Raw genomic sequence first — 12,716 nt, forward strand, 5'->3', positions numbered from 1 at the left:
CTATAATTAAAAACTATGGAAAATAACAAATGCTGATAAGGATGTGGCAAAATTGGAACCCTCAGACATTGCTGGTAGAAATGTAAAATGTTGCAGCATCCATGGAAAATAGGTTGGTGGTTCCTTAAAAAGCTAAATACAGAATTACCACATGATCAGGAAACTACACTCACAGGAATATACTCACTTATTTTTATGACAATGAATATTACAATTTTTTAAACCTAGTGATTTGGCTAATTTTAGGCAATATTGCATAAACATAAGCATCTACATCAAGGACTCAAAGAGATACCTGTACAGCAATGTTCATTGCAGCATTACACGCAATAGTCAAAATATAGAAACATCTCAAGTGTCCACCAACTGATAAATGGATAAGCAAAATGCAGTACACACATACAATGGAATATTATTCAATCATAAAAAGAAATTAATTCCTGACACATGCTACAACACAGATGAACCTTGAAAATATTATACTAAGTAAAATAAGTCAGTGAGGAAAAAGACAAATACTCTATGATCCACTTACATTAAATATCCAAAATAGGCAAATCTTAGAGACAGAAAGTAGAATGGTGATTGTCATGTGCTGGAGGGAGAGGGACAGGTCAAGTTACTCCTTCTTTTTTTTGAGCCTCGCTCTGTCATCCAGGCTGTAGTGCAGTGTTGCAATCTCAGCTCACTGCAACCTCCATCTCCTGGATTCAAGATATTCTCATGCCTCAGCCTCCCAAGTAGCTGAGATTACAGGTATACACCACCACACCCAGCTAATTTTTGTGTTTTTGGTAGAGACAGGGTTTCACCATGTTGCCCAGGCTGGTCTCAAACTCCTGGCCTCAGGTAGTCCACCACCTTGGCCTCCCAAAGTGCCGGGATTACAGGAGTGAGCCATCACACCCAGCCAGGTAAAGTTACTCTTAATAAGTACTGAGTTTCTGTTTAGGGTGAAAAGAATGTTCAGGAAGCAGATAGTGGTGATGATCATACAACTTTGGAATGCAATTAATTACATTGAATTTTACTTAAAAATGGTAAAAATGGCAAATTTTATATCATACATGTTTTATCTCAATAAAAAAAATCCTAAAAATGAAAAATAAACTACACAGACATCATTAAAGGTTGCACTCCTTATACCAAAAACAGAAGTTACACTATTGCCACAAAGATTCTAAAATGAGCAATGAAATGAAACACAAATATTATGCACTGAATAAAGATTACTGGTAAAATTCCTATATGAAAGGACTTTTTTTTTAACAGTAAAGGCATGCAATGTAGTAAACTAATCACTATCATGTATGCTTACTAGCAGATATTTTACCTTACTATTAAAGGATGGTACTGATAAGACAAACATTGAGACATACTCTCCGCCCACAAGAGAGACAATGTAAGAAAAGAGTACTTCGTGATTTTTCTTTTGTTTATCACTGAAAACCCCATAATACCTGGAGAAGACGTTTACACTTAGTTCTAAATATTTTGTGAGTAGTGAGAAAGACAAGAGTAAGTGCACTGATTCAGTGTTAAAGAACACAAGCTCTGTGTATGAGGAAGTACATTACTCCCAAAAAGAAGCTTTACTCAAACGCCAGTTCACACACTGCTTCTTGTTAACGGAGAACAGCTTGCAGTCAACTACATGCTTAATGTTCTTTGCTTTATTTAATTTTTATTTTCAGTTCCGGGATACATGTGCAGGATGTGCAGGTTTGTTACACAGGTAAACGTGTGCCATGGTGCTTTGCTGCACCTATCAACCTATTAGCTAGGTTTTAAGTCCCACATGCATTAGCTACTTTTCCTGATGCTCTCCCTCTTCCCACCCCTGACAGGCCCCCATGTGTGTTGTTCCCCTCCCTGTGTCCATGTGTTCTCATTGTTCAGCTCCCACTTAGAAAACACACAGTGTTTGGTTTTCCGTTCTGCATTAGTTTGCTGAGGACAATGGCTTCCAGCTCCAACCATGTCCCTGCAAAGGACATGACCTTGTCCCTTTTAAGGCTGCATAGTATTCCATGGTATAAATGGACCACATTTTCTATATCCACATTTCTTTATCCACATTTTCTTTATGCCTATCATTGATGGGCATTTGGGTTGATTCCATGTCTTTTCTATTGTAAACAATGCTGCAATTAACACACATATGCATGTATCTTTATAACAGAATGATTTATTTTCCTTTGAGTATATACCCAGTAATAGGATTACTGGATCAAATGCTATTTTTGGTTCTAGATCTTTGAGGAATCACCACACTGTCTTCCACAGTGGCTGAACTAATTACACTCTCAGCAATAGCATAAAAGCACCCTTGGGCCAGACACAGTGGCTCACGCCTGTAATCCCAGCACTTTGGGAGGCCGAGATGGAGACCATCCTGGCCAACATGGTGAAACCCCGTGTCTACTAAAAATACAAAAAAATTAGCTGAGCATGGTGGCGCATGCCTGTAATCCCAGCTACTCAGGAGGCTGAGGCAGGAGAATTGCCTGAACCCAGGAGGCGGAGGTTGCAGTGAGCTGAGATGGCGCCATTGCACTTCAACCTGGGTAACAACAGTGAAACTCCATCTTAAAAAAAAAAAAAAAAAAGAAGGAAAGCATTCTTATTTCTCTACAGCCTTGCCAGCATCTGTTGCTTCTTGACTTTTTAATAATTGCCATTTTGACTGAACTACATGCCCAACAATGTTAATCTGCTCTGAAAAAAAACTGAAAAGTATGTATATGATCAAGTCAAATCAACAAAGTACACTTTGGGTGGGGGAACGTTAGAGGGAAAAAGCAGCAAGTTCAAGACCTTGCTCTTCCACAAAGAAATATATGAATTACCAAGAAGAAAAAAAATTAACATGAGTTTTTTTTTTATGAAAGATGAGAACAAAATAATTTCATGACACTGACAATATCAGTAAAATCCACTTTTGTTTTTTCAAATGGATTTCTTGAGTGGTGAATTTCAGTGATATATTCATTACCTGCAGTAATTTGAATCTATCACCAAAGGATCATGATTTTTGTACCAAAAGTGAGGTTAACAAGATTTCCTAAGCAAATTGATCTACAGTGCAAACAACTTGAACATTGGCCAAACATTTTTAAAAGAACCAAGCAGTACTTCTTGGCCAAGCACAGTAGCTCATGCCTATAATCCCAGCACTTTGGGAGGCCAACGCAGGCAGATCACCTGAGGTCAGGAGTTTGAGACCAGCCTGCACAACATGGTGAAACACTGTCTCTACTAAAAATACAAAAATTAGCCAGGCATGGTGGCATGTGCTTGTAATCCCAGCTACTTGGGAGGCAGAGGCATGAGAATCACTTGAACCCGAGAGTGGAGGTTGCAGTGAGCCAAGATCACACCACTGAACTCCAGCCTGGGCAACAGAGTGAGACTCCATCTCAAAAACAAAAACAAAAAAGAACTAAGTAATTGCTTCTTATAAAAATAAATTATTGAAATTAAAAACTCAATGTCAGCATGTAAAGGAGATCAATAAAGCTCAAATCAAAATTAACCAAAAAGAAGATAGGTGAGAATTACTCACAGGGCTGATGCACAGACCAAAAACACTGAAATAAATAAGAGGGATAAGAAAGATAAGAGATAGAAGAAATGTCTTATGCACATTTAACTGGCATACTAGAACAATGAGAGAGGAAGAATGAAGTAAATAAAATATAGGTATCATTTTAAAAGATTGCCAGCTGAAAACTTTCCAGAATATATATATGCATTCAAAAAGTCAAATGAATACTGGATAAGGCATAGAAAATGAAATTCCACCTAGACACAGAATAGTCAAAGTGCAGACATCTAAGAAGAAAAGAAAACAGCCAGAGAGAGAAGCCAAATTATTTCCAAAGAGGGAGCCTGACAAGTGACTTTTAAGTAGCCACTTTAAATATATAATTTCATTGACTCTTGCTTTCAGCACAGAGAAAAAAATAATAACTGCTAACCTAGCATTATGTACTTGGTAAAAACTACTTCCAAGAATGAACACAAATAAAAACATTTTCAGCAATAACAGAGACAGTTTGATAGCAATAGACCTTCAAAACAGGAAACTCTAAAGATTTTTACCATAAGCAGATGGAAAAACCATTGTGGATGAAAATGCTGCATTGTGAGTTGGAAGTAAACAAATAAAATGGTAATATGTGAGGAAATCTAAATGAATACTGATAGTATAAAACTGTGACAATGATGTCTTCAAGGTCTGGGGTTTTGTTCTTTTTTTTCTTTTTTTTGAGATGGAGTCTCACTCTGTCACCCAGGCTGGAATGCAGTGGTGACATCTTGGCTCACTGCAATCTCTGTCTCCCAAGTTCAAGCAATCCTCCTGCCTCAGCCTCCCAAGTAGCTGGGATTACAGGCATGCACCACCACACCCAGCTAATTTTTGTATTTTTAGTAGAGACAGGGTGTCACCATGTTGGTTAGGCTGGTCTCGAACTCCTGACCTGGTGATCCGCCTGCCTTGGCCTCCCAAAGTGCTGGAATTACAAGCATGAGCCACCAAATGTGGCTGGTCTGGGGTTTAATTTAAAATAGAGAATGAAAATACATGGCACAGTAGCATGTAAGTTGGGAACATATGAAGTAGAAGTCTCATAAGGTCCTTGGCTTGTCCACTGTGACAATAAAGGTAGTGATTAATGCTGAATTTTTACAATAAAGGATTCTGGTAGTAATGCTGAAGGAAACCACCAAAAGAACAGAAAAAGAAGGTATAACATCCAGACTGTTAGAGGGGAAAACAAAAATGATAGAAATATTCTAATCAATTCAAAAGGAGACATAAAGAATAGAAAAAAAAGAAAGAATAGGACAAAGAGAAAGCACAGTATGGGATGGTAAATTTTAAATTTTAAGAGTCAGTCATTATATTAACTGTATTGAAAATACTCTAGTTAAAAGCAAAGATTGTCCAAACCCAAAAAGCTTCAATTACAAGCAATTCACAAGAGCTCCATCAATACAGAACTGAAAGTAAAAGGATAGAAAAAGATAAACCACTCAGTGCTAACAGGAAAAAAAAGTATACAGTTCAATATAAAATGATTTTAAAAGGCTTAATTTTTACCAACAAAATGATACATTTAAATATACAAAAGAAGGCCAGGCGCAGTGGCTCACACCTGTAATCCCAGCACTTTGGGAAGCTGAGGCAGGTAAATCACTTGAAGTCAGAAGTTCAAGACCAGCCTGGCCAATATGGTGAAACCTCGTCTCTACAAAAAATTAGCTGGCGTAATTGTGCATGCCTGTAGTCCCTGCTACTCCAGAGGCTGAGGCAGGAGAATTCCTTGAACCTGGAAGGCAGAGGTTGCAGTGAGGCAAGATAACGCCACTGCACTCCAGTCTGAGCGACAGCGTGAGACTCTGCTTCAAATAAATAAATAAATAAATAAATAAACAAAACCAAAACTGACAGAACTACGAGATAAATCTATAGTCACTGAGGGAGATTTTTAAAAATATTTCTTGGTAACTGAAGGAATAAGCAGCAGCAACAACAACAAAATTAGAATACAGAATATTTGAATGACTTAACCAATAAGCTTGACCTAAGAGACATATACAGAAAACTACACGAAATAATTGCAGAATATACCTATTGTTAAACACATTCAGAATACTTACTGAAATTGACCATATGTCTAGCCATAAAATAAGTCTAAACAAATTTCAAAGGACTAAAATGGTGCAAATTCAGATTTCTCACCACAAAGCAATTAAGGTAAAAAATCAATAACGAAAAAAAGAAAGAAAAAAACTCCTGTGGATTTTTTTTAATTCTAAATAATCAATTACAAAAAATTCTAAAGCAAAGCAAATACTTAATAAAATTAGAAAATATTTTTAAATTATAGCACAAATAAAGCCAGTACTACTTAGGAAGAAATAGTTTTAAATGTGAACATTAGGAAAAGGGAAAGATTAAACATTTATGAATGAAGTATTTCTAGAAATTAGAAAAACAACAGTAAAAATTAATGAAATAAAAATGAATGTATAATACAGAAAAGAAAATAATAAGTTTTATATCTAAAAAGACTAATAGAATTGACAAAACTCTGGCAAAATTCAGAGGAGAGAGGAAGAGACTGCAAAAATTACCAATATCAGGACCAAAAAAAAAAGCATCAATATAGAAACTATAGGCATGAAGTAATAATAATATTAATAATTCTTCAAATCTGAAAATTCTGATAAAATGGTCTTAGAAAACTGTAAATTATCAAAATTGACTCAAGAAGAAACAGAAAGCTAGAATATTCTTATAAACTTAAATATAAATTAATTAGTTACCAAAAATCTTATCAAAAAGAAAATTCCCAGGCACAGGTGACCTAACAGGTAAGTTCTACTCAAGTAAAAGTTAATTTCAATCTTTCACAAACACTTCCACAGAAGAGGAAAGGCTCCTCCCAATACACTACATGAGACCAGCATGAATCTGTGAAATTTGGTAAAGAATGAAAAAGTGAAATTACAACTGAACTCACTCATCAACACAGATCTTAAAATTCTAAACAAAATATGAAAAAACCAAATCCAGAAATAAATAAAAAGGATAATAAATTATGACCAAATTGGGTTTATCCCTAGAATGCAAGTTGGTTTAACATTGAAAAATCAATATAAGGCCAGGCACTGTAGCTCATGCCTATAATCCCAGCACTTTGGGAAGCCACAGGTGGGAGGATCACTTGAGCCCAGAAGTTTGAGACCAGCCTGGGCAAGACAGGAAGACCCTGTCTCTACAAAAAATAAAAAATTAGCCAGGAATAGTGGCACATGCCTGTAGTTCCAGCTACTTGAGACACTGAGGCAGGAGGATCCCAGTAGTTTGAGGCTGTAAATGAGCTATGACTACACCACTGCGCTCCAGCCTGTGTGACAGAGACCCCGTCTCTTAAACACACACACACACACACACACACATGCACAGACATACACACACACACAATTGATTGGTAATGTAAGATGGATTGGATTGCTTTTCTCTTAAAGAAAATACTACACATGAAGAGGCAAGCAAAGAGTAGACAGCCAAAAATATAGAAGAAAAAGCTTTACGAAGGTGTGTCAGGGAGTTAATTTTTTTTAAAAATATGCTTTTCCCCTGGATTCTATAATACTTATTATATGTAGCCACTTCTTAAAATTCATAATTTGTTGTAATTTTTTTTCATTCTAAATAAATATTCACTTTCAAACTAAAAACTGCTTATGGTATCATTTCATTTATAAAGTTCAGCCAGCAAGATTAAACCATATTGCCTATGAATGCTTACATAAATCATAAACTAGGTCTTATGTGTAGTGTGAGGCAGGAGTCATTAAGGAGGTTGGGAAGATTGTTATTGGGAAGAGATACACAGGTTGCCTTCAAGGTGTTGGAATTTTTGACCTAGATGGATGTTGTCACATGGATATGACCAGGTCACATGGATGCTGGCTTATAACCACTTTTAAAACTGTAGTTATAAAGGTTTTTTTATATGCATTTCTGTACCTATATTATATTTCACATTATATGATGCTTGTAAAATTCATAATGAAATTATAAAACTAAAACTAATATGGGTATTATGCAGGAAAGGAATGATTCCATCAGATTAAAAACTATAAAGATAGTATGGCACTATCCTGGGAATAAAAATAAAATCAACTCTCTAGCTAATAAAAATTGTTTCCCATGGGTTAACAACTCTGATACTGCTACGTTGCTACACATACACTGGGAATGAACAATTAAGTAAATCGATGGTGGATGGTAGAAGCAGGTTTTCCACTGTTGGAGGGGGAAGAGGCTACAATGATCCATTTGCTAATGATTAGAGTTGAAAACATCAATGAGAACTCATATTTAGTTTAGTAGAGTTACATATGATTGCACACAGAAATGTTCATATATGTGTATGTGTGTTTATGCATGGGTTAATTTACACACATACATTTCCCTGCTTTGTCAGCTAAAAGAGCCTTAAAGAAACGAAGCTGGTGCAGTGCCTCATGCCTATAATCCCGGCACTTTGGGAGGCTGTGGCAGGGGCACCACTTGAGTTCAGGAGTTTGAGACCAGCCTGAACAACACAAGGTAACCCCGTCTCTACCAAGAAGAAAAGAAATGAAAAGAAAAAAGATAAGAGGGGAGGGGAGGACAGGGGAGAGGAAGGCAGGGGAGGAAGACTTCAGTAGCAATGAGCAAACCTACTGCCCAGATCTTGATTTCTAAGCCCATTCTCCAATGAAAGAAATTAGAGCCCCTTAGAGAAATGTCTATTTCTAGGTCTGGGGCAGGAAGTGTACAAGATGAGCCAAGAATATATGTAGTACCAAAAGTAACCAAGTGCTAAAAACAAATGAGCCCACGTTGATGGGGTTATCAAAGAAGCCAACTCAAAGAGCTCCCAAGGGCCAAAGCCGGAACAATTTGAGCAACAAAATTAAGTAGTCATGGCTTATAACCCAAAATACAAAATAAGTATCTATGACTCCATACTGATATGAATGATTGAATAAATAAATGGAAGAGAAAAGACAAAGAATTCCAAATAATTTAGATAGCTCCTTTACCCTAAGGGAGGAGAAACGAAACATGTCACTCTAAGTGTGGACTGCACAAAGAGACTTTTTTCCAAAGATTAACAGTATGGAAAGGACAAAAAAAGGAGTAATCTTACAGTGGAAAAACCTGAAAAACAGTATGTTAGGCAGATCACCAACATTAATGCCAGCAGCTATAAATTGAGTTGATAGAATGTACCCTCACTATAATATGGCAACAATGGCCCTTCACTGCTGTGATCTTACCCCCACAAACACATAACCCCAATCTCTTCATAAGAAAAACATCAGACAAATTCTAGGAGAGGGGAATCCTTGCAATATACCTGACGATAACTCATCAAAACTCTTAAGGTTGCCAAAAATCAAGGAAAGTCTTTTGGGTTTTGTTGTTTTTTGTTTTGTTTTATTGTTTTGTTTTTTTGAGACAGGGTCTCACTCCATCGCCCAGGATGAAGTGCAGTGGTGCGATCACTGCTCACTGTAGCCTGGACCTCCCAGGTTCAGGTGATCCTCCCACCTTAGCCTACCAAGTAGCTGGGACTACAGGCACATGCCACCATGGCACAGCTAGTGTTCTATATTTTTAGTAAAGATGCAGGTTGCCCAAACTGGTATCAAACTTCTGGGCTCAAGAGATCCACCCACCTCAGCCTCCCAAAGTACTGGGATTGAGGTGTGAGCCACTATGCCTGATTTCCAAAGTCTTAGAAACAATTACAGCCAAGAGAATGAGAGATGACAACTAAATGTAATATGGTATTATGAATGAGATCCTGGAACAACAACAACAAAAAAGACATTAATGGAAAAATTAAGGAAATCTTAATAAAGTATAGATTTTAGTTAATCATAATCATGTATCAATGTCATTTCACCAATTGAAATGAATTTATCATACTAATGTAAGGTGTTAATAACAGGGGAAACTAAATGCGAGGCATATTGAAACTCTCTGTACTGTCTTCATAATTTTTCTGTAATTCTAAAATTGCTCTAAAAAATAGTCTATTAAAAACTTTTTAAATATAATCAACAGATCATTATAGCCAAGAAAGAGAACTCATAACATATATATAATGCTGGATTATGATAAAGGAGATATTAAAAATATGCATGAAAAGAACAGACTCTTATTGAATAAACGATCCAGGGACCACATGAAAAAATAAAATCAGGTGAGATTAGACTACTGCCACACTCCGCAGACAGACTGCAGTTGGATTACAATTTCAAATGTGTAAAAGCAAATCTTTAAAGTAATTATAAAAAATCTTAGAAAATATCTTCATAATCTTGGGATAGGAAAGGCCTTCTTAAGCAGAAGAAAAGCAACATGAACCATATAGAAAATATTGATTTTACTACAAAAAAGTTTTCAACTACTATAGAAAAAATGTTACTACTTAAGGAATAAAAAAGGACAAGTGACTGACCAGAAGAAATGGCGCTCAACCTATAACGGCTCAAAGGATTACTATGGAAAATATACATAAAGAAATTCTGTAAGTAAATTTGAAAATGATAAACCAACACAAAAATGGAGAAAAGATATGAGTAGATGAATCACAGAGGAATGACCATTAAACAAATTACAATATGCTAGTTATCACTAGCAATGCACATTTCACACTTAAGATTTTATATTTTTCCCAAAAGATTGGTTAAAAATTATAAAGATTGACAATATTGAATATTGCCAAGAATGGAAAAGAAAGGAGCTTTAACGCGCTAAGTGTAGATCATTCGGTGCTCTACCCACTCTAAAGGACAACTTGACATCATTAAATGTGCACATCTTCCCTTCCAAAATATTTACAAAAGGAGCAAAGCCAGGCTTTCGTTAACAGCAATATGGTTCACCGAATAGCGATATAACAGAAAAGTAGGCATCAGTTTAAAAGAATAAGAGGACTACATAAAGGTATAGAGAGACAGATTACAGATAAACATGTGTAAACACACACACATTTTTCTATATAAAACATGGAAATAGATCTCCAAGAATATAGCTTGGTGTAGAAAAAAAGTTGACAAATAATAATTAGGGCATAACAAAATCTGTGATTAAAAAGAAAAGGAAAAGAGACTCGAAAACAACATATTTATGACATATACTTGCAAGTATCGAATACACAGGAAACTCTTATGGGCTACTTATCAAACTGAGAAAAAAACGAGACTGAGGGAAAGCGGTATGATTTTATGCACTACTTGTATAATTAGATTTTTTTTTCTTAGTGAAATAAGCAAGACAGGAAAGAAGAAGCAGTAAAAGTTTTACACAGAATGTATTTTCCCAAATGAGCAATCCATATGCATCTAGGCTGCTATAAGTCGGGTGCCTGCTCCTGTGGCATGAGGGTCTCACCTTCACTTATACTCTAACTCTGTTCCCCTGGAAACCTGATAATGGGATGACATCAGCGACACTGCTAAGCAACTGCTGCTTACAAGAAAAATGACCCAACTGGCCAGTTGCATCTGGACTGGGAGGAACTACGAGAGGGCAACAAACATCAGATGCATACGCTGTATTTTGTGGCTTCTGTAAATGCAGAGACGCTTGTCTTCTGTGCTTGGCTCAAACCTTGTGGGGACATAAGGTCAAAAAACACCATAAAGCAAGGTGTCATTCAGATAGGCACTTCAGATTTGCACTAAGCGAGCTGGCTACGTGTGGAAAAGCCCTTTTTAAATTCTTAATAGCCTACGCTATTTTTCATGACTGACACCTAACTGCCTTATAAACTATAAATACTCCATTTTAATCCTCCTTCAAGTTATATGTAAGCAACAATATTTTGCATTCAATTAAACTAAGGCATTTTGGGTGAACAGCAAGGTTTAAAACGTATTCATTACACAACTGTAGTAAATTTATGGTTCACATAAATTTTATCCATAATTTCCCAAAGCACTATGGAAAGTTAAATCATTCATTTTTATAAAGTAGAACACAACGTGGGACTACATAAAACCTAAAAAGAAGAAAAAAAATTCCAAAGGGGCTGGCTTCCAAGTTAAGCGCTTGAGAAAGAAAAGTTTTATGTAATTTAACAATCAAAACTTCTTCCTGACAAAAACGAATCCTCAGTGTAAATCACGGTGGAAAAAAAATCATTCTTGATTGATAGAGATGAGACAAAATTTGCCAAAATATAACTATAGACATGCTTGAAATAGTGAAGAATTATATTTGCAAATAGTGCAAATGGAAATGCCAGTGTAAAGTGATATGAGATAAAATTGACTTTCTGTTTCAGCATTTTTGAAATTACAGCACCAGTCATTGCAATTGTCCAGTCTGAGATAGCCATTTCAGATGGTTAGAGAGCTGTAACAACCAAATTCAGGATGCCCATATAAAATAGAAAACATTCCTTTTCATCACACTGTGTTACCACTTCTTTCAAGGGGCTTTAAAAATGACATAGACCCCCAACCCCATTTGCATTTTTTTTTAGTTCTTAGAGGCATCCAGGATTCAACACTTTGAAAAGTGCTGATTGAGGACTCTACCACCATACCCCTACTTCCTGGATCAGATCAGAAGAGGAGAATTTCATGTACACATGTGTGCATGTGAGTTTTTTTTTTTCTTTCTTAGAAGTATCTGTTCTAGGTATCTCAAAGTCTTATAACTGATAATCATGAAATATGTTTATTTGTTAGTTTTAATTGAATCACTTAAAGTCATATATCAACTTCAGGACACATTTTACCTCTGACAGAGAGAAAACAGAATTGGGGTAAGGATAATGTTTTACTTCTTAAAGAAAAAAAAAAAAAAGAGAAAGATCTGATTCAACTGTGGCAAACAGTTCCTGTTTTTACATCTGAGTGAAGGGTAATATGGGTATTACAGTATTTGCCATACTTTTCTGTATATTTCAAATACTTAATTTTTTAAATTAAATACAAAGAATTATTCTAAAAGCAAGACAGTATGAGAGCATCAGTACACGTCATCACTACCTGGAGAAAGAGGCAGTCAGCCCATATCCTCCAGTGACTTTTACGTAGCAAGGCATCCCTGAGTCCATCTCATGCCCCTAGTGTTGGTGACAGAAAAACAAGCATGATCTGCCTGCATTTGCTTAAAGCAATGCTGT

General features: G+C 36.1%; 1 protein-coding gene across 8 annotated transcripts in view; it reads right to left on the reverse strand.

The window, feature by feature from the left end:
- The window catches only part of MPP7 (MAGUK p55 scaffold protein 7), a 255,825-nt gene that overhangs the window by 180,909 nt on the left and 62,200 nt on the right, over positions 1-12,716 (reverse strand). The window lies entirely within an intron of this gene.

This window comes from Callithrix jacchus, chromosome 7 (genome assembly GCF_049354715.1).
Source record: "Callithrix jacchus isolate 240 chromosome 7, calJac240_pri, whole genome shotgun sequence".
NCBI classification, from domain to species: domain Eukaryota; kingdom Metazoa; phylum Chordata; class Mammalia; order Primates; family Cebidae; genus Callithrix; species Callithrix jacchus.